The 26384-nt window shown below is 36.7% G+C and overlaps 2 pseudogenes; both read right to left on the bottom strand.

The window, feature by feature from the left end:
- Positions 1 to 4447: 4447 nt before the first annotated feature.
- Positions 4448 to 5375, bottom strand: LOC147346451 (olfactory receptor 4C11-like; annotated as a pseudogene).
- A 6155-nt stretch (positions 5376 to 11530) lies between these two features.
- LOC147346450 (olfactory receptor 4C46-like) lies at positions 11531 to 19176 on the bottom strand (annotated as a pseudogene).
- Between the last annotated feature and the right edge of the window lie 7208 nt (positions 19177 to 26384).

Raw genomic sequence — 26384 nt, 5'->3', positions numbered from 1 at the left:
GATGCCATCAAGCCATCTCATCCTCTGTCGTCCCCTTCTCCTCCTGCCCCCAATCCCTCCCAGCATCAGAATCTTTTCCAATGAGTCAACACTTCGCATGAGGTAGCCAAAGTACTGGAGTTTCAGCTTTAGCATCATTCCTTCCAAAGAAATCCCACGGCTGATCTCCTTCAGAATGGACTGATTGGATCTCCTTGCAGTCCAAGGGACTCTCAAGAGTCTTCTCCAACACCATACTTCAAAAGCATCAATTATTTGGTGCTCAGCCTTATTCACATTCCAACTCTCACATCCATACATGACCACAGGAAAAACCATAGCCTTGACTAGACGGATCTTTGTTAGCAAATGTCTCTTCTTTTGAATATGCTATCTAGGTTGGTCATAACTTTCCTTCCAAGGAGTAAGCGTCTTTCAATTTCATGGCTGCAGTCACCATCTGCACCATACCCCCAAATATATATATATACTTTAAATTATTTTCTCTCATTATAAGGGTTGTCTTTTCATTTTGTTTATGGGTTCCATTGTGGTGCAAAAACTGAAATTTAATAAGCTTTCATTCATTTATTTTTGTTTTTATTTTCATTACTCTGGGAGGTGGATCCAAATAGATCTTGCTATGATTTATGTAAAAGAGTTTTCTGGTTATTTTCCTCTAAGACTTTTATAGTGCCTGGCCTTACATTTAAGTTTTTAATCCATTTTGAGTTTATTTTTGTGTATGGTGTTAGGAAGTGTTCTAATTTCATTGTTTTATATATAACTGTCCAGTTTTCCCAGACCACTTATTGAAGAGACTGTTTTTTCTCCATTATATATTCTAGCTTACTTTCTCATAAGTTAGGGGACCATAGGTGCATGGGTTTGTCTCTGTGCTTTCTATTCTTTTTTTGTTGATCTTTATTTAAATGCTGAAGAGGATGTGAAGAAAATGGAACCCTCCAACACTGTTGACAGGAAGGTAAATTTATGCAGTAGCTATGGGGAACAGTATGGAGGTTCCTTCAGTTCAGTTTAGTCACTCAGTCATGTCCGACTCTTCCTGACCCCATGAACAACAGCACGCCAGGCCTCCCTGTCCATCACCAACTCCCAGAGTCCACCCAAACCCATGTCCATTGAGTTGGTGATGCCATCTAACCATCTCATCCTCTGTCGTCCTCTTCTCCTCCTGCCCTCAATCTTTCCCAGTATCAGGGTCTTTTCAAACGAGTCAGCTCTTCACTTCAGGTGGCCAAAATATGGGAGTTTCAGCTTCAGCATCATTCCGTCCAAGGAATATTCAAGACTGATTTCCTTTAGGATGGACTGGTTGGATTTCCTTGTTGTCCAAGGGACTCTCAAGAGTCTTTTCCAACACCACAGTTCGAAAGCATCAATTCTTTGGTGCTCAGCTTTCTTTACTCACATGCATACATGACTACTGGAAAAACCATAGCCTTGACTAGATGGGCCTTTGTTGACAAAGTAATGTCTCTGCTTTTTAATATGCTGTCTAGGTTGGTCATAACTTTCCTTCCAAGGAGTAAGTGTCTTTTAATTTCATGGCTGCAGTCACCATCTGCAGTGATTTTGGAGCCCCCCAAAATAAAGTCAGCCACTGTTTCCACTGTGTCCCCATCTATTTGCTATGAAGTAATGGGACCATATGCCATGATCTTAGTTTTTTGGATGTTGAGCTTTAAGCCAACTTTTTCACTCTCCTCTATCACTTTCATCAAGAGGCTCTTTAGTTCTTCTTCACTTTCTGCCATAAAGGTGGTGTCATCTGCATATCTGAGGTTATTGATATTTCTCCCAGCAATCTTAATTCCAGCTTGTGCTTCCTCCAGCCCAGTGTTTCTCGTGATGTAAGCTAAAAATAGAACTACCCTATGACCCATCAATCCCACACTTGTGCATACATCTAGGAAAAAACAATTTGAAAAGATACATGCACCACAATATCCATTACAGCACTACTTATAATAGTCAGGACATGGAAGCAATCTAAATGCCCATCAATAGAGGAATGGATAAAGAAGTTGTGGTACAAATATACAATGGAGTGTCACTCAACCATGCTGTGCTGTGCTTAGTTGCCTAATCCTGTCTGACTCTTTTTAACCCCATTGACTGTAGCCCACCAGGATCCACTGTCCAAAGGGTTCTCCAGGTAAGAATACTGGAATGGGTTGTCATGCCTTCCTCCAGGGGATCTTCCCAATCCAGGGATCAAATCCTGGTCTCCCGCATTGCAGACAGCTTCTTTACTGACTGAGCCACCAGGGAAGCCCACTCAGTCATAAAAAAGAACAAAATAATGCTATTTGAATCAACATGGATGGACCTAGAGAGTGTCATACTGAGTAAAGTAAGTCAAACAAAGACAAATATCATGATATCACTTATATGTGGGATTTTTAAAAAGAGGGTATAAATGAAGTTATTTATAAACCAGAAGTAGAGCCATGAATGTAGAAAATAAATTTATGTTTACCAGGGAATAAAGAGGGGCAGGGATAATTTTGGATAATGGGATTGACATGTACACACTACCATATATTAACTAGATAGCTAAAAAGGACATGTTGTATAGCACAGGGAACTACTCAATACTGTTTTATGGCATATATGGGAAAAGAATCTAAACAAAAAGAGTGCATATATGTATATGCATAACAGATTCACTTTTCTATATACCTGAAACCAACAGAAAATTGTAAATTGACAACGTACCAATATATTTTAAAATGGCAAAACAACACACACACAAAACCAATGCTTGATGGATATCTTCAGTTTGATTTTCCTTCCATTATAACTGTAACTTGTATTCTCTGAATACAATAAAGTCTTAGCTATTTCAATAATACAAAAAATGAATTAAAGATACATAGAATGAAAGGAAGTAAAAAAAAATATTGCTGGCAAACGTATGTGGTTGCCATTAATTAAAAACAGACATTTTAGTAATTATATTTAAAATTCATTTATGATAACAATAGCACATACTAGATTTTGTTATGTATGCAATCCTGAACCCTTATGACAAGCCAATAACATAGAAATAATTTTAATTTCCATTTTATAGACAAACACTGAGGCCTATAAGTCCATCTATCTTTCCTGAAGTTACAGGTCTATGAGGTGATAGAACAAGGATTTGGATTCACCAAGACTGAATCCAAACCTAATGCTCTTAATCATTATATTTTATTCCCCATTTCAAAGCTAGAATAAAACCAGTTCATGACCACTTCATCAATTCCTAATGTTTCTTGTGTTTTAGTTTACATTGCAGATGTTTACATAAAGTGGAAGAGTCATTTATTATAGATTAGAGATAAGGAAGACATATGGAACTGTTTTGAAACCTTCCTTCTTATATTTCTTAGCAGAACAATCTCGAGGATGAGTTTACTCTGGGAACTTCAGAGAATTGCTATTTGTTCTGAATTTGCTTTTTGTATGTTTTTGAAAGACATATTCAACTTTATAATATATTTGAGACATAACTGAGATAGCAAAAAAGCACTGGAAACATATCAGGAATTCTACTTCTTCGTGAGAGAAATGAAATTATACTTAGAATTGAGAGTTTCTCCTTTAGGTGAATCACTTTTGAGGGCAGATGACTATGAACAATTATATACTCTGTTTATATTAATAGCATCTTCCAAAAATCATTTAAAATTACACCATTTCCCCTATTTAATTTGGCTGTAAGTACTTCTGAACTACATAAAAACTTCTAAGTTTTCTTTCCCTGAATAACATCTTATTCTATTATCAAAAGTTTATGTTTTCATCTGCATGTGAGCTTATTTTCTTCTCTTTTATATCTCTTACACTTGTTCATCCATTCAATCATCTGAAGTACAAATAACCACAAACTCCTGTAGAGTAAGTGTATGTCTCTGTGCCTGTTTGTGTACTGGCATGAGGGATATTTAGACTAGATGAGCTTGCAACAAAATTATGACACTTCTGTTCTTTTTTATACATATGGGCCTCCTAATGCATCACATGAAACTTCTGAGTCACTAGTTTAGACACCGAACTTTGCAATGTCACAAAAAGTACAAATACATGAGAATTAAAACAAACAAACAAAAATTCATGTTATTTTTACTCTTTAGGTGATGTACAAGGGAAGCCTGGTGTCCTGCAGTCCATGGGGTTGCAAAGAGTCGGACACAACTGAGCAACTTAACTGAACTGAACTGATTGAAAAATAAACTTGACAGGGGATCATTATTAGAATTGGCATGTTTGGTGCATGTAAGAATGAGAAGCCTTGGCATTCATCTTGTCTGTGAATTAAAAAAAAATAATAATAAAGCAAAGAATACTTTGATTTTAATTATGCTATTCCCACAAGAGTCAAATATTGTCATATATGATAATTTGTACAGATTCACTAAAACCATGACTCAATAAACAATCAATCCAGGCCCACAATTCATCTTTTGTTTTTTGAGGTAATTCTGACATGCCATAACTTTCTCAGGGCATTTTTCACTTCTGCATTCCTCAGTGTGTAGATGAGTGGATTGAGGAAGGGTGTTCCAATCGTGTAAAATACGTCCACCATCTTGTTCATGGGGAATGTGGTTGGGGCCCGAGTATGTATAAATATACACAGACCTAACGAGAAGACAACTATGATGACATGGGAAGTGCAAGTGGAGAGGGCCTTTTTCCTCCCTTCTGCGCTGTGGTTCCACAGCAATTGCAAGATAACAATGTAAGAGATCATCAGAATTATAAAACTGCTTGCACAAAGTGCCCCACTATTAATTGCCACCATAAGTTCATCACATAAATATCCATGCAGGCAAGTTTCAGCAGTGGCTGCATATCACAGCAATAGTGATCAATGAAATTGGATCCGCAGAAGGGCAATCTCAAGGCCAGAATAATCTGAGCATGTGAAAAAGACTCTATCAATGCAAGAACAATATGGATGATGCAGACTTGCCAGCTCATGATGGTTGCATAGTTCAAGGGCTTACAGATGGCCACATACCAATCCATGGCCATGAGGACCAGGACAAAGATCTCCATGCATCAAAACAAATGCAGTGCAAAGACCTGTGTCAGGCACTCATTGTAAGATATGCTTTTCTTTGCAGACAGGGCATCCATGAGTAATCTTGGGGATACTGAAGTTGAAAAGCAGGTATCAACCAAAGACAAATAAATATGAAGAAGTGCATGGGGCTCCCAAGTGTCCAGCTGAAATTTATGGTCATAATAATAAGCAAATTATCATTCAATGTTCCTACATAGAAAATGAAGAAGATTACATATACCCTTTTCTTTCTCTTAGGATCTTGAGTCAACCCTAACAGTATGAATTACACTTTTATTTTGCTGCATTGTTTCATGTGGTGAGGGCAAAGCTCTGTTGAGAAAGTATCTGCAGGGTTAGGGTTAGGGTTAGGATAAAAGGATAAAAGAAGAAAGAAAATGGCATGAATGACACATGCGTGATAAGTCACTTTAGTCATGTTCCACTCTTTGTGATCCCATGGACTGTAGTTGCCAGGAACCTCTGTCCAAAGAATTCTCCAGGAAAGAATACTGGAATGGATTGTTATTTCCTTCTCCAGGGGATCTTCCTGACCCAGGGACTGAACCAGTGTCTGTCTCCTGCTTTGGCAGGTGGGTTCTTTACCGCTAGCGCGATAGAGCCCTAATAGGTACACATGTTCATGGGACTGCCACCTTTCAATGCTTAATCATTTATCTGCAGTGCAATGTTTTATCTGCATTAAATGGAATTCATAATACTCATTCAACCTGTTTCATAAATGCATCTGAAAATAATAATATAAGAAATTGAAGATAATTAAAAAAGTAAATAATTCTTCAGATGCCATGAATAATAATTGAGTTATTTCACAAGAGAGAAAAACTTTTTCAGCTGGTTGTCTTCAATTTCTATCAAGGACATACTGATATTAAAGTTCCCTATTGCAGAAGTAGAGAAATAGTTTACCTAATTAACTCAATATGCTGTCACATCTTTAACAAAATGTCCAGTGACAAAATACTGTTCTACTCAATATTGCTTTGAGTAATGATTCAGAATTCAAACATTTCAGAATGTCTTTCATAATAAAACCTGAAGATTCTTGAGAATCTCTTGGACAACAAAGAGATCAAACCAGTCAATCCTAACGGAAATCAGTCTTGAATATTCACTGGAAGGACTGATGCTGAAGTTGAAGGTCCCATACTTTCATCATCTGATGAGAAAAACAGACTCATTGAAAAGACCCTGATGCTGTAAAAGATTGAAAGCAGGAGGAGAAGAGGATAAAAGAGGATAAGATGCTTGGATGGCATTACCGACTCAAAGAACATGAGTTTGAGTAAACTCTGGAAGATAGAGAAGGACAGGGAAGGCTCGTGTGCTGCAGTCATAAAGAGTTGGATATAACTTAGTGACTGAACTACAGCAAAACACACATAAAAATATATGCACATATACACACTGCATAACACACATAGACACATATGATAGTAGACTGAGTGGAGACCAAAAAAAAAAAAGCATACAATTTTAGAAATGAATACACAGCCAGGTGATCCAGTCTATCATTAAATTTATTTTAATCTGTTCCCTTGACTAAGTTTAATTTTTACTTCTTAAACCTTTCTTCAGTTCAGTCGCCCCGTCATGTCCTACTCTTTGCAACCCCATGAACCACAGCACACCAGGCCTCCCTGTCCATCACCTACTCCCAGAGTTCACATCCATCGAGTCGGTGATGCCAATCAGCCATCTCATCCTCTGTCAGCCTCTTCTCTTCCTGCCTCCAATCCCTCCCAGCATTAGGGTCTTTTCCAATGAGTCAGCTCTTCGCATGAGGTGGCCAAAGTATTGGAGGTTCAGCTTCAGCATCAGTCCTTCCAATGAACACCCAGGACTGGTCTCCTTTAGGATGGATTGATTGGATCTCCTTGCAGTCCAAGGGACTCTCAAGAGTCTTCTCCAACACCACACTTCAAAAGCATCAATTCTTCAGCACTCGGCTTTCTTCACAGTCCAACTCTCACATCCATACATGACCACTGGAAAAACTATAGCCTTGACTAGATGGACCTTTGTTGGCAAAATAATGTCTCTGCTTTTTAATATGCTGTCTAGGTTAGTCATAAATTTCCTTCCAAGGAGTAAGTGTCTTTTAATTTCATGGCTGCAATCACCATCTGCAGTGATTTTGGAGCCCAGAAAAATAAAGTCAGCCACTGTTTCCCCATCTATTTTCCATGAAGTGATAGGACCAGATGCCATGATCTTAGTTTTCTGCATGTTGAGCTTTAAGCCAACTTTTTCACTCACCTCTTTCACTTTTGGCAAAACTAATACAATTATGTAAAGTTTAAAAATAAAATAAAATTTTAAAAAATATCAAAAAAAAAAAAAAGAAGCTTTTTAGTTCCTCTTCACTTTCTGCCATAAGGGTGGTGTCATCTGCATATCTGAAATTACTGATATTTCTCCCGGCAATCTTGATTCCAGCTTGTGTTTCTTCCAGTCCAGCATTTCTCATGATGTACTCTGCATATAAGGTAAATAAGCAGCGTCACAAAATACAGCCTTGAAGTACTCCTTTTCCTATTTGGAACCAGTCTATTGTTCCATGTCCAGTTCTAACTGTTGCTTCCTGACCTGCATATAGGTTTCTCAAGAGGCAGGTAAGGTGGTCTGGTATTCCCATCTCTTTCAGAATTTTCTACAGTTTATTGTGATCCACACAGTCAAAGGCTTTGGCATACTCAATAAAGCAGAAATAGATGTTTTTCTGGAACTCTCTTGCTTTTTTGATGATCCAGCAGATGTTGGCAATTTGATCTCTGATTTCTCTGTCTTTTCTAAAACCAGCTTGAACATCTGGAAGTTCATGGTTCACATATTGCTGAAGCCTGGCTTGGATAATTTTGAGCATTACTTTACTAGCATGTGAGATGAGTGCAATTGGGTGATAGTTTGAGCATTCTTTGGCATTGCCTTTCTTTGGGATTGGAATGAAAACTGACCTTTTCCAGTCCTGTGGCCACTTCTGAGTTTTCCAAATTTAAATACAAACTTTTAAATACAAAAATTTAAATATGAAAACTGAGTGGCATATTTTGACTCATCCTCATTTTTTCTGTTGTAGCATGTGTCAGAGACTCATTATTTTTAAGTGCTGAATCATATTGTTTTAACTGTATACCACATTTTGTTCATCTTTTCATGTGTTGATGGGTACTTAGGTTCCTTAACCATTTTGGCTGCTCTGAGTAGTGCTACTACCCTATGAATATCTGAATTCCTCATGTCAATTCTTTTGGGAATATGCCCAGAACTGGAAAAGCTGGATCATTGGGTAATATTATTTTTCACTTATTTAGAAATGTAATACTGTCTTTCACAATGGCTGCAATTTCCTTAACCAGTGCTAGGCTAACCCTTCAGAGAGAGGATGAGAGGTCATGTCCTCTGGGTCTGGGGAGACCTCTTCTATTGGCAAAGAAGACTTGGTTTTCTTTTTTTCCCTCTCCCTGGGTTACTCAAACCTCCAGTGATCTATGATAGAATCTGGATTTCAACATGACTCTTCTTTCTTAAATCTTCATTTTATATATGAAATTATTTTGCCTATATCTCTGGAATACTTCTGGAACCCTTCTCTATTTTTCCATTTTACTTTGGTTTTCTTAGGTCAAATGCAGAGAGGGAAATTTATAAAAGTAATTTCTAAGGAGAAATGTTGAAGGAAGCTGTCTGTAGCACAGGGGGAAAGGAATAGAGTCTCAATTAGTGTTTGGATTTACCAAGGAGCCCTGAGAGTTCTGCAGTATTTATTGTACTATGATATTGGCTCCACTTTAAGGCAAGAGGACCAGCCTTTCACCCCAAACCCAGTCATTTATTGGCCAGTGGTGGACACTGGGATAGTGAGAATAATCCCCAGTGAAGCAGTTCCAATTTTCTCTGGTGCAATTGTACAGAAACAATGGGGTTGTGAGCTCTTAGCCGCTCAGCCATATGATAGCTATTCCTGGGTACATTGGCCCAGTGAAAGAGATTTGACCAGGTGCAACATGGCCACCACATTCCGTGTCATCATTAGTACCACTGCAGCTCAAGCCTCTATCATTTCATACCCAGATAATTACAGTAACATTCTAACTGCTCTACTGCTGCTTGTGTTGCTCCCTTCAATTTATTTTCTGTATTGTATCTGGAGTCATCACCTAAATTTCAAGTCTAACTGCATCACTAGATAGCTTAAAAGACCAGTCCTTTCCATATAGTACATAGCATGAAGCCTTGACACAATTATGAGACCCTTCTTTAACTTCCTTATTTCTATCTCTTGCTATTTTCCCTTTATAAGCTAAATGGCCAGCATGTTTCCTGGCATATAGTTGGAATACAATAAATAATTTTAAATGAATAGTTGATTTCACAACCACAACTCTATCAAAATTATTAGGATTCCTGCATTCTTATATTCACCTTCTAGCCTTTGTTATATACTCCATCTCCAAGAACACTCTTACTTCAATTGATGTCTATTTATTCTGGTAACATTTTCTCATACTTCTAGTTTCAGTTTTCAGATTTTTTTCACTCTGTAAATTTTCTGATTCCAAAGTCTTTGTTGTGTATCCATCAAGCATGCTCTCAGAGCATCCTGTCCTTCCACTGTCTTATTTTTTTGTAAAACTGCATTATAATCACCTGTACTTTTTGGGGTCTCTCAGTGGTCCTAAACTTTGTGAAGCCATCACTTGAATTTCTCTTTATTGGTGCTTCTGCTGCTGCTAACTTGCTTCAGTAGTGTCCGACCCTGTGTGACCCCATAGACAGCAGCCCACCAGGCTCTCCCGTCCCTGGGATTATCCAGGCAAGAAGCCTGGAGTGGGTTGCCATTTCCTTCTCCAATGCATGAAAGTGAAAAGTGAAAGTGAAGTAGCTCAGTCGTGTCCGACTGCGACCTCATGGACTGCAGCCAACCAGGCTCCTCCGTCCATGGGATTTTCCAGGCAAGAGTACAGGAGTGGGTTCCTAGTTCCTCCTCCACTTTATCACTGAAACCCAAGCAAATATTAATGTGCTTTATTCATTCCTTGGACCCAAAACTATTTGTTGTTTAATGAATGAAATATGAAAGTGATAAATGGAATACATTTATGCTGAAATTACTTCGTATGTAACTGAAGCTACTTATTTAAAATTTTTTTCATAATATAATGTTACCCAAAACTAAATTGATTAACAAATAACAGAAAAAGCCCACAGTAACACAATAATGAAATCTTAGTAATAGCACAAAGATTAAAAGGTTAATAATTTGCTCATTTGATTACAGAAACAGCTTTAGTTTCTTTCTTTTTCATAGTTTAAGTGGGAATAAATAAAAAATTGTTGTTTCCAAGGAGATAAAACTAGAATTCATCCCAGACTTTAAAACACATAAAAGTAGAAAAAGTTTCCTAATCTCTATCACTACCTTATTTATCTTTATTTTATTAATGTTATTCATCTTTGTTTACACTTATATTATTTATTCAGCATTTATTATGAACCAGACATTGGGCTAATTGTAAAAAAAAATGTTAGCAAGTAGGCAAATAGTTTATGGAGTATGACTATTTATATACTTAATACAGTGAAATTCCCATTTGACATGAAATGCTATTTTATTTGAATCATTCTTCCTTTTGATTCCTTATCAGGATAAGATGGTTACATGAGTGATTCAAAGTGATTCTGAATGCAACAGGAAATTTTGAAATATAGTATATCATTTAGATATTAAATGGTACATTGCTTTTATATTCCTAGAATAGTTACACAACACAATAGCACACTACTTGACATAAAACCATCAACTATGACACATAAAAAGTGGTCAGTATTATTAATTAAAATCATTAGCATTTATTCATATATAACGACAACTAAATATATGTGTGTGTATATATATATATATATATATATATACACATTATGATAGTGTATATACTAAGGTATAATACATGTATAAATATACATTTCAGCAGAACTATTTCTATAAATGTTAACAAATATAACTATGTTGCTTGTTGATCATTATGGCCTGGTCGTACACTGCAGCATTTAAGAACATAGTCTGACAGTTCAGGTAGCTTCAGGTTACTGGTTCCTCAGTACTTTTGCTTTGAAACATATTCCTTTCTGTTTGTTGGCTCACTTGTAATATGGCAATAATAACTATGTCTACACTTTGGATTGTAATTGAAATTATTAATAAATATCAGCATATTTTGTTACTTTTGTTTTATTAGAAAAATAGTTTTGAATCCATAAACATTAATGAAGTTAGATAAATAGGTAAAAATTTGGTAGTTTTCCAAATTTACAAAAGCTTATTTTTTTTTGTCCCATTTCTACACCCGTTTATTCTGCCCTCTTTGTAGAATTTATGATTTATACTAGTTTCTTTCTTTGGTCAAAAATATCCTTTTGAACATTGCCTCTCTTCAATTGACTTTGGTGTCAAAGCACATTTATATTTACATCTGAAACAGCTTTCTGACTAAACAATTTCCTAACGGCATTTTTCATCTGGTCATTTCTCAAGGTATAGATTAAGGGATTTAATATGGGAGTTATAATACTGTAAAATACAGCCACTGCTTTATCAACAGGTAAAGTAGCTGTGGGTCTCATGTACACAAATATGCAGGGCACAAAGAATAAGATGGCTGCCATGATGTGGGAGATGCAGGTGGAGAGGGCTTTTTGCCTCCCTTCCAAGCTGTAGGTCCTTAGGGAGTGCAGAATGACCGCATAAGAGCCCATCAAGAGAATGAAGTTTAATAGACAGATGAATCCACTGTTGGCAGCAACAAAGAGTCCTAGAGTGTGGATATCAGTGCAGGCAAGATCGAGCAAAGGGTTCAGATCACACATAAAGAACACATCAAACATTAAAAATCCAAATTCAAAAAATTAACGGAAGGGGAATTTAAGTATAGTTCTCCCCATCAAATCTTGCAACATGCTCTTTTCGTAATAAATATTTTAAATACTGATTCAGCTGGAACTACTGCAATGCTTCATCATTGGTGCTCGGAGCAATTAAATGCAAAACCATTAGTTAAATGGAAGGACCTCCTCTCCAGACAATGGAAGGGTCCTGACCAATTATTAACTAGCGGTCGAGGATATGCTTGTATTTTTCCACAGGACGCAGATTCTCCAATTTATCCCGGACAGGCTGATACACCATGTTGCAGTCCCCCAGACATCCGGTTCCCCCATTGCTTCCATCACAAAAGAGGAGGGGCACTCCTCTGCCCCTGCCACCGCAGCTGCTGCACAGAAGAGCTGCACGTTGGGAGCTGCGGACCGGACCAGCCTGGCTGCCTGGGCCCAGCGCACAGTGCTTGCAACAGATAGCCCCGCCAGCCTCCGTTTGCACTCGCTTGGCTGCCGCTGAGCCCGAGGCCGGTTCAGCGAAGGAGTGGGGGCGATGCCCGCCGTAAGGGGAGGCAAGATAAACATGGAGATCCCGGTGAGACTGACGGGGCTGCTGCAGCGCAGACTCCAACCAGAAAATAATTCTACTTATTCTGTTTTAGCTTGTCTACGCTTGCCTTATGTTTTTCTTTTTACTAATGACTCCAAGAAACTCAATGTACATATGAATTATTCAGGTGGATCTAATGTAGTGACTTGTAAACAAGGCATCTTGTTTAAACCCTCAATGTAACGTTTGCTCCTTTGTAATGTTATAACATCCACCTTATCTTATAATGTAACCACTTATTGATATAACTATAGTCTTGCTGTATTACAACAACTTCAGGATTTAATGTGATTGTGATGGTTTGTGGGCTTGTTTATCCTGGGAATAACAGCGTTAATAACCGCAATTACTTCTGCAGCAGCAATATCATTGACTCAACAGGTGCATACTGCCCAATATGTTGATACCATATCTAAAAATATGTTGTCTACAAGAGACACACCTCAAAACAGGGGACACATAAAGACTGAAAGTGAAGAGCTGGAAAAAGATTTTCCATGCAAATAGGGATCAAAAGAAAGCAGGAGTAGCAATACTCATATCAGATAAAATAGACTTTAAAACAAAGGCTGTGAAAAGAGACAAAGAAGGTCACTACATAATGATCAAAGGATCAATCCAAGAAGAAGATATAACAATTATAAATATATACGCACCCAACACGGGAGCACCGCAGTATGTAAGACAAATGCTAACAAGTATGAAGGGAGAAATTAACAATAACACAATAAGAGTGGGAGACTTTAATACCCCACTCACACCTATGGATAGATCAACTAAAAAGAAAATTAACAAGGAAACACAAACTTTAAACGATACAATAGACCAGTTAGACCTAATTGATATCTATAGGACATTTCATCCCAAAACAATGAATTTCACCTTTTTCTCAAGGGCACATGGAACCTTCTCCAGGATAGATCACATCCTGGGCCATAAAGCTAGCCTTGGTAAATTCAAAAATATAGAAATCATTCCAAGCATCTTTTCTGACCACAATGCAGTAAGATTAGACTTCAATTACAGGAGAAAACCTATTAAAAATTCCAACAAATGGAGGCTGAACAACACGCTGCTGAATAACCAACAAATCACAGAAGAAATCAAAAAAGAAATCAAAATTTGCATACAAATGAATGAAAATGAAAACACAAAAACCCAAAACCTGTGGGACATGGTAAAAGCAGTCGTAAGGGGAAAGTTCAGAGCAATACAGGCACACCTCAAGAAACAAGAAAAAAGTCAAATAAATAACCTAACTCTATACCTAAAGCAACTAGAAAAGGAAGAAATGAAGAACCCCAGGGTTAGTAGAAGGAAAGAAATCTTAAAAATTAGAGCAGAAATAAATGCAAAAGAAAAAAAAAGAGACCATAGCAAAAATCAACAACCAAAAGCTGGTTCTTTGAAAGGATAAATAAAATTGACAAACCATTAGGCAGACTCATCAAGAAACAAAGGGAGAAAAATCAAATCAATAAAATTAGAAACAAAAATATTTGGCAAAACTAATACAATTATGTAAAGTTTAAAAATAAAATAAAATTAAAAAAAAAAAAACAAAGAAAATGGAGAGATCACAACAAACAACACAGAAATACAAAGGATCATAAGACACTACTATCAGCAATTATATGCCAATAAAATGGACAACGTGGAAGAAATGGACAAATTCTTAGAAAAGTACAAATTTCCAAAACTCGACCAGGAAGAAATAGAAAATCTTAACAGACCCATCACAAGCACGGAAATTGAAACTGTAATCAGAAATCTTCCAGCAAACAAAAGCCCAGGTCCAGACGGCTTCACAGCTGAATTCTACCAAAAATTTAGAGAAGAGCTAACACCTATCCTGCTCAAACTCTTCCAGAAAATTGCAGAGGAAGGTAAACTCCCAAACTCATTCTATGAGGCCACCATCACCCTAATACCAAAACCTGACAAAGATCCCACAAAAAAAGAAAACTACCGGCCAATATCACTGAAGAACATAGATGCAAAAATTCTTAACAAAATTCTAGCAATCAGAATCCAACAAGACGTTAAAAAGATCATACACCATGACCAAGTGGGCTTTATCCCAGGGATGCAAGGAGTCTTCAATATCCGCAAATCAATCAATGTAATACACCACATTAAAAAATTGAAAACTAAAAACCATATGATTATCTCAATAGATGCAGAGAAAGCCTTTGACAAAATTCAACATCCATTTATGATAAAAACTGTCCAGAAAGCAGGAATAGAAGGGACATACCTCAACATAATAAAAGCTATATATGACAAACCCACAGCAAACATTATCCTCAATGGTGAAAAATTGAAAGCATTTCCTGTAAAGTCAGGAACAACACAAGGGTGCCCACTTTCACCATTACTATTCAACATAGTTTTGGAAGTTTTGGCCACAGCAATCAGAGCAGAAAAAGAAATAAAAGGAATCTAAGTTGGAAAAGAAAAAGTAAAACTCTGACTGTTTGCAGATGACATGATCCTCTACATAGAAAACCCTAAAGACTCCATCAGAAAATTACTAGAACTAATCAATGACTATAGTAAAGTTGCACGATATAAAATCAACACACAGAAATCCCTTGCATTCCTATGCACTAATAATGAGAAAACAGAAAGAGAAATTAAGGAAACAATTCCATTCACCATTGCAACGGAAAGAATAAAATACTTAGGAATATATCTACCTAAAGAAACTAAAGACCTATACATAGAAAACTATAAAACACTGGTGAAAGAAATCAAAGAGGACACTAATAGATGCAGAAATATACCATGTTCATGGATTGGAAGAATCAATATAGTGAAAATGAGTATACTACCCAAAGCAAATTATAGATTCAATGCAATCCCTATCAAGCTACCAACGGTATTCTTCACAGAGCTAGAACAAATAATTTCACAATTCGTATGGAAATACAAAAAACCTCGAATAGCCAAAGCAATCTTGAGAAAGAAGAATGGAACTGGAGGAATCAACCTACCTGACTTCAGGCTCTACTACAAAGCCACAGTTATCAAGACAGTATGGTACTGGCACAAAGACAGAAATATAGATCAATGGAACAAAATAGAAAGCCCAGAGATCAATCCACCCACATATGGACACCTTATCTTTGAAAAAGGAGGCAAGAATATACAATGGATTAAAGACAATCTCTTTAACAAGTGGTGCTGGGAAATCTGGTCAACCACTTGTAAAAGAATGAAACTAGAACACTTTCTAACACCATACACAAAAATAAACTCAAAATGGATTAAAGATCTAAACATAAGACCAGAAACTATAAAACTCCTAGAGGAGAACATAGGCAAAACACTCTCCAACATACATCACAGCAGGATCCTCTAGGACCCACCTCCCAGAATATTGGAAATAAAAGGAAAAATAAACAAATGGGACCTAATTAACCTTAATAGCTTCTGCACATCAAAGGAAACTATTAGCAAGGTGAAAAGACAGCCTTCAGAATGGGAGAAAATAATAGCAAATGAAGCAACTGACAAACAACTAATCTCAAAAATATACAAGCAACTCCTACAGCTCAACTCCAGAAAAATAAACGACCCAATCAAAAAATGGGCCAAAGAACTAAATAGACATTTCTCCAAAGAAGACATATAGATGGCTAACAAACACATGACAAGATGCTCAACATCACTCATTATCAGAGAAATGTAAATCAAAACCACTGTGAGGTACCATTTCACACCAGTCAGAATGGCTGTGATCCAAAAGTCTACAAGCAATAAATGCTGGAGAGGGTGTGGAGAAAAGGGAACCCTCTTACACTGTTGGTGGGAATGCAAACTAGTACAGCCACTATGGAGAACAGTCTGGAGATTCCTTAAAAAACTGGAAATAGAACTGCCTTATGATCCAGCAATCCCACTGCTGGGCATACACACTGAGGAAACCAGAAGGGAAAGAGACACGTGTACCCCAATGTTCATCACAGCACTGTTTATAATAGCCAGATTATGGAAGCAACCTAGATGTCCATCAGCAGATGAATGGATAAGAAAGCTGTGGTACATATACACAATGGAGTATTACTCAGCCATTAAAAAGAATACGTTTGAATCAGTTCTAATGAGGTGGATGAAACTGGAGCTTATTATACAGAGTGAAGTAAGCCAGAAAGAAAAACACCAATATAGTATACTAATGCATATATATGGAATTTACAAAGATGGTAACAATAACCCTGTGTACGAGACAGCAAAAGAGACACTGATGTATAGAACAGTCTTATGGACTCTGTGGGAGAGGGAGAGGGTGGGAAGATTTGGGAGAATGGCATTGAAACATGTAAAATATCATGTATGAAACGAGATGCCAGACCAGGTTCGATGCACGATACTGGATGCTTAGGGCTAGTGCACTGGGACGACCCAGAGGGATGGTGTGGGGAGGGAGGAGGGTGGAGGGTTCAGGATGGGGAACACGGGTATACCTGTGGCGGATTCATTTTGATATTTGGCAAAACTAATACAATTATTTAAAGTTTAAAAATAAAATAAAATGTTTCTCTAACTCTAACAACACAAGAAGCTATAGATAGAAAGTTGGAGCTGAGGGTAGATGCCTTGGAGGAGGCAATAATGCATATTGGGACTCAGTTACAGGCTTTAAAAATGAAAATGGCTCTGTCTTGCCACGCTGATTACCAGTGGATATGCGCGACATCTTTAAAGGTAAATGAGACAGATTATGAATGGGAAAAAATCAAAAATCATATCTCAGGTGTTTGGAACAGCTCTGACATTGGCCTGGACTTAGGGAAACCTCATAATCAAATACAGACCCTGGAACACTCTCAACTGGATTTTACCACTGCTGGAGCAGCTAATGACTTTTTTCACACTTTCTCTAACTTCATTTCAGGAAAAAACATACTGTCTAATATCCTTGGTTATGTCGCTACTGGTGCTTTAATTTTGCTTCTCATAAGCATTCTTCCTTGTATTGTCAGGATTCTTCGGCAGAACATTCAGAAGCTTGCGACTGAGCTGCATCTGGCTGTTTTAAGAAATAAAAAAGGGGGAGATGCCTGGAGCCAGCGTGAGGAATTCTGCCTGTGGCAAAGGTCATGAGGAAGGAGGCTCGCCATAGGCACAGGAGAGATAAAGCCTCAGGAGTCCCCCTGGAAATTCTCGAGTATCTACCCCCCAAACCAGAGTCTGCCTACTTTCTGCTCTCACCTACACCTCTGACTTTATGGGGGGTTGTCCTCTCTCTTGAAAAGAGTTAACTTACAGCTCCAGTTAATAAAGTTCCTGGGTGTGATAGTGTTTCAACCTACAAACTCCTTTGGAAGTCCTCTAGCTTGCCTGAATAGGATTTTCTGGCCACATGTGATTGTTCAGAGTCTCCCAACTGTGAGAGGCATGAGATGTTCTAAACTGTCTAAATACAGATTCCTTTCAGCAGTTAAAAGATTGATTAGAAATTGTATTAGTGAAGGGTTTTTCACTTGTTGGGCCAATGTTTGCTGCTAAGTTTCCATATCCCTTACCTGCTGTGTCCCTGGCAGTGTATTGATTAATATAACTGGTGTAAGTAGTAGCTTTAATGTTTGTAACCTTGGACCCTTGAGTTAATTCTTTTTCTTGTTATAGCCCACCATACCTTTGCCCTATAGGAATGCAACTTTATCTAATGCTTTTGGAGGGTGGCACCTGACTAATCACCCTTAGAGAAAAATAAGTTTTCTGAAGAAAGGGTCTTAAAATGTTAACAGGCCTCTGGGCCAGAAGATGATGCAAATCAGCTAAACTTTTGCATATGATAAGTTTGCAGGAAGAAAGCCTGGCTTACTGCATGACTCTACCCCTTCCCCCATTATCCTGTATACATAACTTAAGGTATAAAAACTACTTTGGAAAATAAAGTGTGGGCCTTGTTCACCGAAACTTGGTCTCCCCATGTCGTTCTTTCTCTCACCTTCTTGCTGAATTATTCAGCCTCTTTTTTCCACTGAATTTCCTCACTGAGCTGTCCTTATTTAACCACTGTTTATATCCTTAATTAATGTTTAATTAAGCAATTGTTTCCTGATCCTCACTGACGCCGTTGTCACTTCAAATTCCCTGGATCCACCGGGGCTGAACCCCGGCAATTAGGGCTACAGAAGGGTAACATGAAGATGAAGAGGATCTGAACGATTCCATGAAGAAAGCCTCCCACCCATGCCACTCCCACTAGCAGTCCACACAGCCACCCATTCATGATGGTCGTATAATGCAAGGGCTTACAGATGGTCACATAGCAGTCATAGACCATCACAGTAAGTAGGATGACATCAGCACCTCCAAAGAAATGTTCCCCAAATATTTGAGCCATGCATCCATTGTTTGGGGGTATTGACACAGGAATTGCAGGCATCAATAAAAGAGAGATGAGCCAGGAAAAAGTACATGGGGGACCCCAATAATGAGCTGGTGGTCATGGTGACCAAGGTGAGCACATTCCCTACCATAGAGACAATGTAGACGATGAGAAACACAGCAAATATGACTTTCTGCACCTTCGGATTCTGTGTGAGTCCCAGTAGAATAACTCTGTCACATTATTCCTTTTCTCCATGTATCTCATATTATGGTTAATTACATTACATGAAAAAAATCTCACTTTTTCATAATGCAACCTTGAATTCATTGTCCCCAGTAATAAATACCTAAATTCTATTGAGTTCTGTATCCTTATGAGTTTATTTGAGATTAAATAAAAAAAAGAGCTTCTGATATCTTGAAAAATTACTCAAATTCTTTCCTGGGAGAAGATAATGCTTAGAGTCACGAGGAACTTAGTTAACACAGAGGCAAGAGGGAATCTGTGTATACTGAACCATGTGAGATGATTTAGGGTCTTAGTAGAAGCAGTAAGTTTCATGTATAGTGGCAACTAAGCCTGAAAAAAGAAGTAGAAAATGGATGCAAAGGCTATAAATTCAAAGTTAAAGAGTTTTCCTTTTAATCTTAGAAAATAAGAAACCAGGGAAAGTAACTGGAATACTATTGGAATGATGAAGAAGCATTTGAGAAAGAGGGAAGGCTGGATATAACTCTGATAGAGGTCTTTGTGTGACTTTTATGAAACAGGTTGAGGTTCAGGAAAGTAAAGGAGGATAGATATGGGAACCCCAGGGTCGGACTGATTGCAATAGTTGACATAAATTGTAACAGAACATTGTTGATGAGAAGGAAATGAAAGGACACAGTTACTGTAGTCAAATGATCAATGTGTTGCCTAATTCTAGTAAATTTATAATGCCAACAAGCATACTTCCAATGACTGGCATTATCACGGCATGATAGCAACATATGTGGATAATATTATTTCATTTTTTGCACAGGATTAAAAATTGTAAAGACTACTTTTAGTCATAATAATAATCATTAACTAAAACTTAATGAATACTGATTCTGCTTCAAATTTTTAATTCATGCTCTATATTATGTCATAATAAACAATATTTACATAGTAAATTCTTTTGATATGACCATGATGACTTGAATTACTTTAATAACTTTAGAGGCAAGTGTATATCAAGCAAATACAACAGAAACACAGGAACATCCACACATACACACACAATATAGCTTTTTTGAATACTCAAATATTAATTAATTAGTGAGTTTTAGTAAGCTCCAGGAGATGGTGGAGGACAAGGAAGCCTGGCATGCTGCAGTCCATGGGGTCACAAAGAGTTGGACATGACTGAGCAACTGAACAACAACAACAACAATGACATATGGTGCTGCTTTCTTTGTAGATCCACTTTATTTTTGTGTTCCCTTAGTCTTTTTGTTCTCTCTCCAATTCTGCTATAAAATATAATCTCGCAGATTCTTCTGAAAAATGTTGAAAACCACAATCCCAGTGGTTAAGTATGTTTTTTTGAGAGTCAGAAAAACCAGATGAGAATCTTGTTTTCCCCTACTTACAACTTCTTGATCTGGGGTACACTTCATTGCAGCTTCCATCCTTGTTTCCTCTAATCAAGTGAGAACAATAGTGTCTGACTCACAGGTTGTTATAAAAAGCGATTCAGGAAACATATATGAATATATCCACCACACTGTGGAGAACACATAAAGGTATTTCATTTATTCCTCTATTTACACAGCAGTAGGAAGAATTGATATTTTGTGTGATAATACAAATAAATTAACCAATTAAAGTGAGGAAGAGTCATCTCCAATTTTATTTTTAATGAAGTCACAGAGAACTTTATTTTGCACAGTAGTTGATCCCAGGAAATGTTCTTTACATTCATGTTTGAACTAAACAAGTGATGATTTATATCATCTAATATTTACATTTATTTACATATGTGTGTAAATTATATTTAAGTTTTATTTTCACTCACATGATTAGTCTTAATGATTAAAAGAAGTATCTCATGGCCAAAGAACTATATTTAATATTTAGCTAGATCTTAAACTTTTCTTAAATTCTATGCACCATAATTTTTTATTTGTAAAATTATGTAAATTATATTTACAAACTACCTTTTGAAGAATTGGGTGAAGTTAAAATGCTCTATCACTATATTTGAAAACTGTTGAAACAGAATGATTACTGTATACATAAAATCACAAGCTCTATGATCGACCCTATCAAAGAACTTACTTTCTGGTCTTAGATGATAGTAATGATTTTCAAAGTGTTCAGAACTAATTCCATTTTCAAATTATCCCGCCTCATCTTTGGATAAGTAGCTTTTGGTATGAAAGATATGACAAATTTCAAAAGACCCTGTTCAGATTATTCACAGTAGAAATATTATCCTTTTTATAAGTCTAAGTCTTTTCTTCTAGCCTAAAGACTCACAAAGTTTACAAAGAAAATTCGGGGCTTGAATTTAGAATGCATTATCTTGGAACATCATGGGGAAATGGCCAAAACAAGTAGTTTTAGTCCTTCAGACAAGAGGCAGAAAGAGTGGCGAAAACATATGCAAATGTGTCATTGCACCCTTGATGAATCTTGCTCTGGAGATGAAAACAGAAATGACATTTTCATAGGTGATGCATGGATATTTAAAGAGATTTCCATAAACGTTCTTGTCTTGTAGATGCTATTTTCTCTCCAGTGAATTAATTATCTGCTTTGATGTTAAAGTTTTGTCTTAAACACAGGTATTATGGAGGCATGCATTTATCAAACTCTCATTCCTGAGTGGGGAATTGCATTCCCTGCACTTGTAACCAAGACATGTGAGTCCCCTTATTCTATCTGAACCAAGCTTTCTAAGAAGGTAATGTTGGGTGAATAGCAAGGATGGCTTAATTCCAGCCTGGCAGCCTATGATGTAGTTAACCTGTGCACTCATTTTGGAAAGAAAACTTCGTCTAATCCATACTAAGGTATTACTGGAAATCTGGTATCCATTGCCAAGAGAGACCAAAGCAATGAGGACATAATAATGACAGTGGTTTTAAAATACTTGATGTCAAACCAGTTTTTTGCAATTATCATAGTACTTTTAGAATAAACAGAAACTATACATCGCAGCAGGATCCTCTATGACCCACCTCCCAGAATATTGGAAATACAAGCAAAAATAAACAAATGGGACCTAATTAAACTTAAAAGCTTCTGCACATCAAAGGAAACTATTAGCAAGGTGAAAAGACAGCCTTCAGAATGGGAGAAAATAATAGCAAATGAAGCAACCGACAAACAACTAATCTCAAAAATATACAAGCAACTCCTACAGCTCAACTCCAGAAAAATAAATGACCCAATCAAAAAATGGGCCAAAGATCTAAATAGACATTTCTCCAAAGAAGACATATAGATGGCTGACAAACACATGAAAAGATGCTCAACATCACTCATTATCAGAGAAATGCAAATCAAAACCACTATGAGGTACCATTTCACACCAGTCAGAATGGCTGCAATCGAAAAGTCTACAAATAGTAAATGCTGGAGAGGGTGTGGAGAAAAGGGAACCCTCTTACACTGTTGGTGGGAATGCAAACTAGTACAGCCACTATGGAGAACAGTCTGGAGATTCCTTAAAAAACTGGAAATAGAACTGCCTTATGATCCAGCAATCCCACTGCTGGGCATACACACTGAGGAAACCAGAAGGGAAAGAGACACGTGTACCCCAATGTTCATCGCAGCACTGTTTATAATAGCCAGGACATGGAAGCAACCTAGATGTCCATCAGCAGATGAATGGATAAGAAAGCAGTGGTACATATACACAATGGAGTATTACTCAGCCATTAAAAAGAATACATTTGAATCAGTTCTAATGAGGTGGATGAAACTGGAGCTTATTATACAGAGTGAAGTAAGCCAGAAGAAAAAACACCAATACAGTATACTAATGCATATATATGGAATTTAGAAAGATGGTAACGATAACCCTGTATACGAGACAGCAAAAGAGACACTGACGTATAGAACAGTCTTATGGACTTTGTGGGAGAGGGAGAGGGTGGGAAGATTTGGGAGAATGGCATTGAAACATGTAAAATATCATGTATGAAACGAGATGCCAGTCCAGGTTCAATGCACGATACTGGATGCTTGGGGCTAGTGCACTGGGACGACCCAGAGGGATGGTATGGGGAGGGGGGGGAAGGAGGAGGGTTCAGGATGGGGAACACATGTATACCTGTGGTGGATTCATTTTGATATTCGGGCAAAACTAATACAATTATGTAAAGTTTAAAAATAAAATAAAATTAATTTAAAAAAAATTAAAAAAAAGAAAAGAAAAATTAAAAAAAAAAAAAAGAAACTACAAAAGGCTGCAGATAAAACATCTCAGGAATCCATGTGATGGTCATTATGGAATCCTAGGCAACATTAAACATGTGGAAAGATATCTGAAGCTCAAGAAGGGAGTTCTAAATTCAAACACAAGAATTGTTCACCATTCTTATCACTTTGCATGATTTTTTTTTTCCTTTTAGTCATTTAGGACATGTGCAATGATAGATTATTGAGGTTTTAGTTTGTTTACCCTGATGACTAATGATGTTGAACATTAAAAAATATATATTCTATTGGCCATTCATGTATCTGTTTCCCCCACCAAGAAGTTTCTTTTTTTTATTTTTTTAATTTTATTTTTAAACTTTACATAATTGTATTAGTTTTGCAAAATACCAAAATGAATCCGCCACAGGTATACATGTGTTCCCCATCCTGAACCCTCCTCCCTCCCCCCTCCCCATACCATCCCTCTGGGTCGTCCCAGTGCACTAGCCCCAAGCATCCAGTATCGTGCATCGAACCTGGACTGGCAACTCATTTCATACATGGTATTTTACATGTTTCAATGCCATTCTCCCAAATCTTCCCACCCTCTCCCTCTCCCACAGAGTCCATAAGACTGTTCTATACATCAGTGTCTCTTTTGCTGTCTCATACACAGGGTTATTGTTACCATCTTTGTAAATTCCATATATATGCATTAGTATACTGTATTGGTGTTTTTCCTTCTGGCTTACTTCACTCTGTATAATAGGCTCCAGTTTCATCCACCTCATTAGAACTGATTCAAATGTATTCTTTTTAATGGCTGAGTAATACTCCATTGTGTGTATGTACCACAGCTTTCTTATCCATTCATCTGCTGATGGACATCTAGGTTGCTTCCATGTCCTGGCTATTATAAACAGTGCTGCGATGAACATTGGGATACACGTGTCTCTTTCCCTTCTGGTTTCCTCAGTGTGTATGCCCAGCAGTGGGATTGCTGGATCATAAGGCAGTTCTATTTCCAGTTTTTTAAGGAATCTCCAGACTGTTCTCCATAGTGGCTGTACTAGTTTGCATTCCCACCAACAGTGTAAGAGGGTTCCCTTTTCTCCACACCCTCTCCAGCATTTATTATTTGTAGACTTTTGGATCACAGCCATTCTGACTGGTGTGAGATGGTACCTCATAGTGGTTTTGATTTGCATTTCTCTGATAATGAGTGATGTTGAGCATCTTTTCATGTGTTTGTTAGCCATCTATATGTCTTCTTTGGAGAAATGTCTATTTAGTTTCTTGGCCCATTTTTTGATTGGGTCATTTATTTTTCTGGAGTTGAGCTGTAGGTTGTTTTGCACAATTTTTTTATTTTTTAAATTCTATTTATTAAACTATATTGGAGGTTAATTACTTTACAATATTGTACTGGTTTTGCCATACATCAACATAAATCCGCCACAGGTATATACGTGTTCCCCATCCCGAACCCCATCCCTCCTCCCTCCCCATTCCATCTCTCCACAATTTAAGAATGATATCTGAGTTTCCTATTACTAAGTTGTTGTAAAGATGGTTTATATATTCTAGATATAGGTATATATATTATATTATATATAGATATATATATACACACACATTTATGTATTATATAAAATTGTATGCATAAACTTTTATATATAAATATATTTACATGCTATATATATATATATATATATATATATATATATATATATATATACATAGCATGTATATACAAAGTACCTATTTGTGTGTCTGTCCTCAGCAGTGTTCAACTCTTTGCAACTTCATGAACTGTAGCCTACCAGCTTCCTCTTTCCATGGGATTTTCCAGGCAAGAATACTGGAGTAGGTTGCCATTTCCTTCTCCATAATGTACCTATAAAAAAAACTTTACGTTTTCTTAGTAATAATGCTAATTAGCACTATTATATATTCTATATTATCCATGTAAGAAAAAAATGGACTTCAACCACTGCTTTATGTAAAAGTTAATGCAAAATGAGTCAGATAACTAGATGTTAAACTTAAGCCTGGAAAAATTCTAGATCAAACATACCTGATGTGGAGGTAGATCAATATTTTAGACCTGATGCAATAAATAAGCACTTGTGAAAAATCAACATTTGTTGAAAAATCTGTTGTTTTGCATTGAATTAACTTGATGTCTTTTTTAAAAAGAACCTCTACATTTACATTTTTATGTATATTCTATTATGTTTCAATACTATACAACATGGTTATGAGAGCTTTATACTAAGTCTTCAATTTTGGTAGAATTATTTTTCAATTTTGTTCTTTCATTGAGAGTTATTTTTTATCCCCGTTTCTTTTAAAAGTTTATATTTCAGTATAAATTTCAAAACATTATTTTTAGTTTCTTCAAATATCTTGTGGGCTATATTTATTGGAATTGCTTTAAAATTGTAAAAAATGATATGGTAAACATATTGAATCTGTTAATCTATCAACATAGCATATATCTCCCTTTGCTTAGATATTTACTTTCATTAGTATTTTATGGTTTTCATGTATAAATATTGACTATATTTTTAAATATGCTCATAATATGCTCATCAAAGTTCATGTTTTGTATTATTTTACATAACATTTTGTTTCTACTTTCAATTTTTAATTGCTTTTATAGAAATCCATTTGATATTTTGTGTTGAAATTCTATCCTGTGAGCTTGTTTAGTTAGTTGCTTAGATCTATTTTATTTTTTGTAGAGCCCTTCACAATTTTTACCTATATTGGGATGTTATATGCCCATAAATATATTTGCATGGTCTTGCTCTTCTCTACCCATCTGTGTGTCTTTTATTTTTCTTACTTTGTTGCAATGGCTGGAGTCTTATAATGTAGAACAGAATTTGGAAAGGAGAGACTTGTTTCTAACCTTGAGAGAGAATTCATCTTTAAGTATGAGGGTGGCTATAGTTTTTATACCAATGCCTTTTTTATCAGGTTGAGTAAACAATTTTACTTTCCTTATTTAGTAATAACTATCTTGTGGAATATTTATTCATAAATATTTTCATTCATAAATACAAATA

The sequence above is a fragment of the Bos grunniens genome, chromosome 23, assembly GCF_055505025.1.
Source record: "Bos grunniens cultivar Pamir isolate PY7600 chromosome 23, Bosgru_T2T1.0, whole genome shotgun sequence".
NCBI classification, from domain to species: domain Eukaryota; kingdom Metazoa; phylum Chordata; class Mammalia; order Artiodactyla; family Bovidae; genus Bos; species Bos grunniens.
This window is presented reverse-complemented; position numbering and strand designations above follow the sequence as displayed.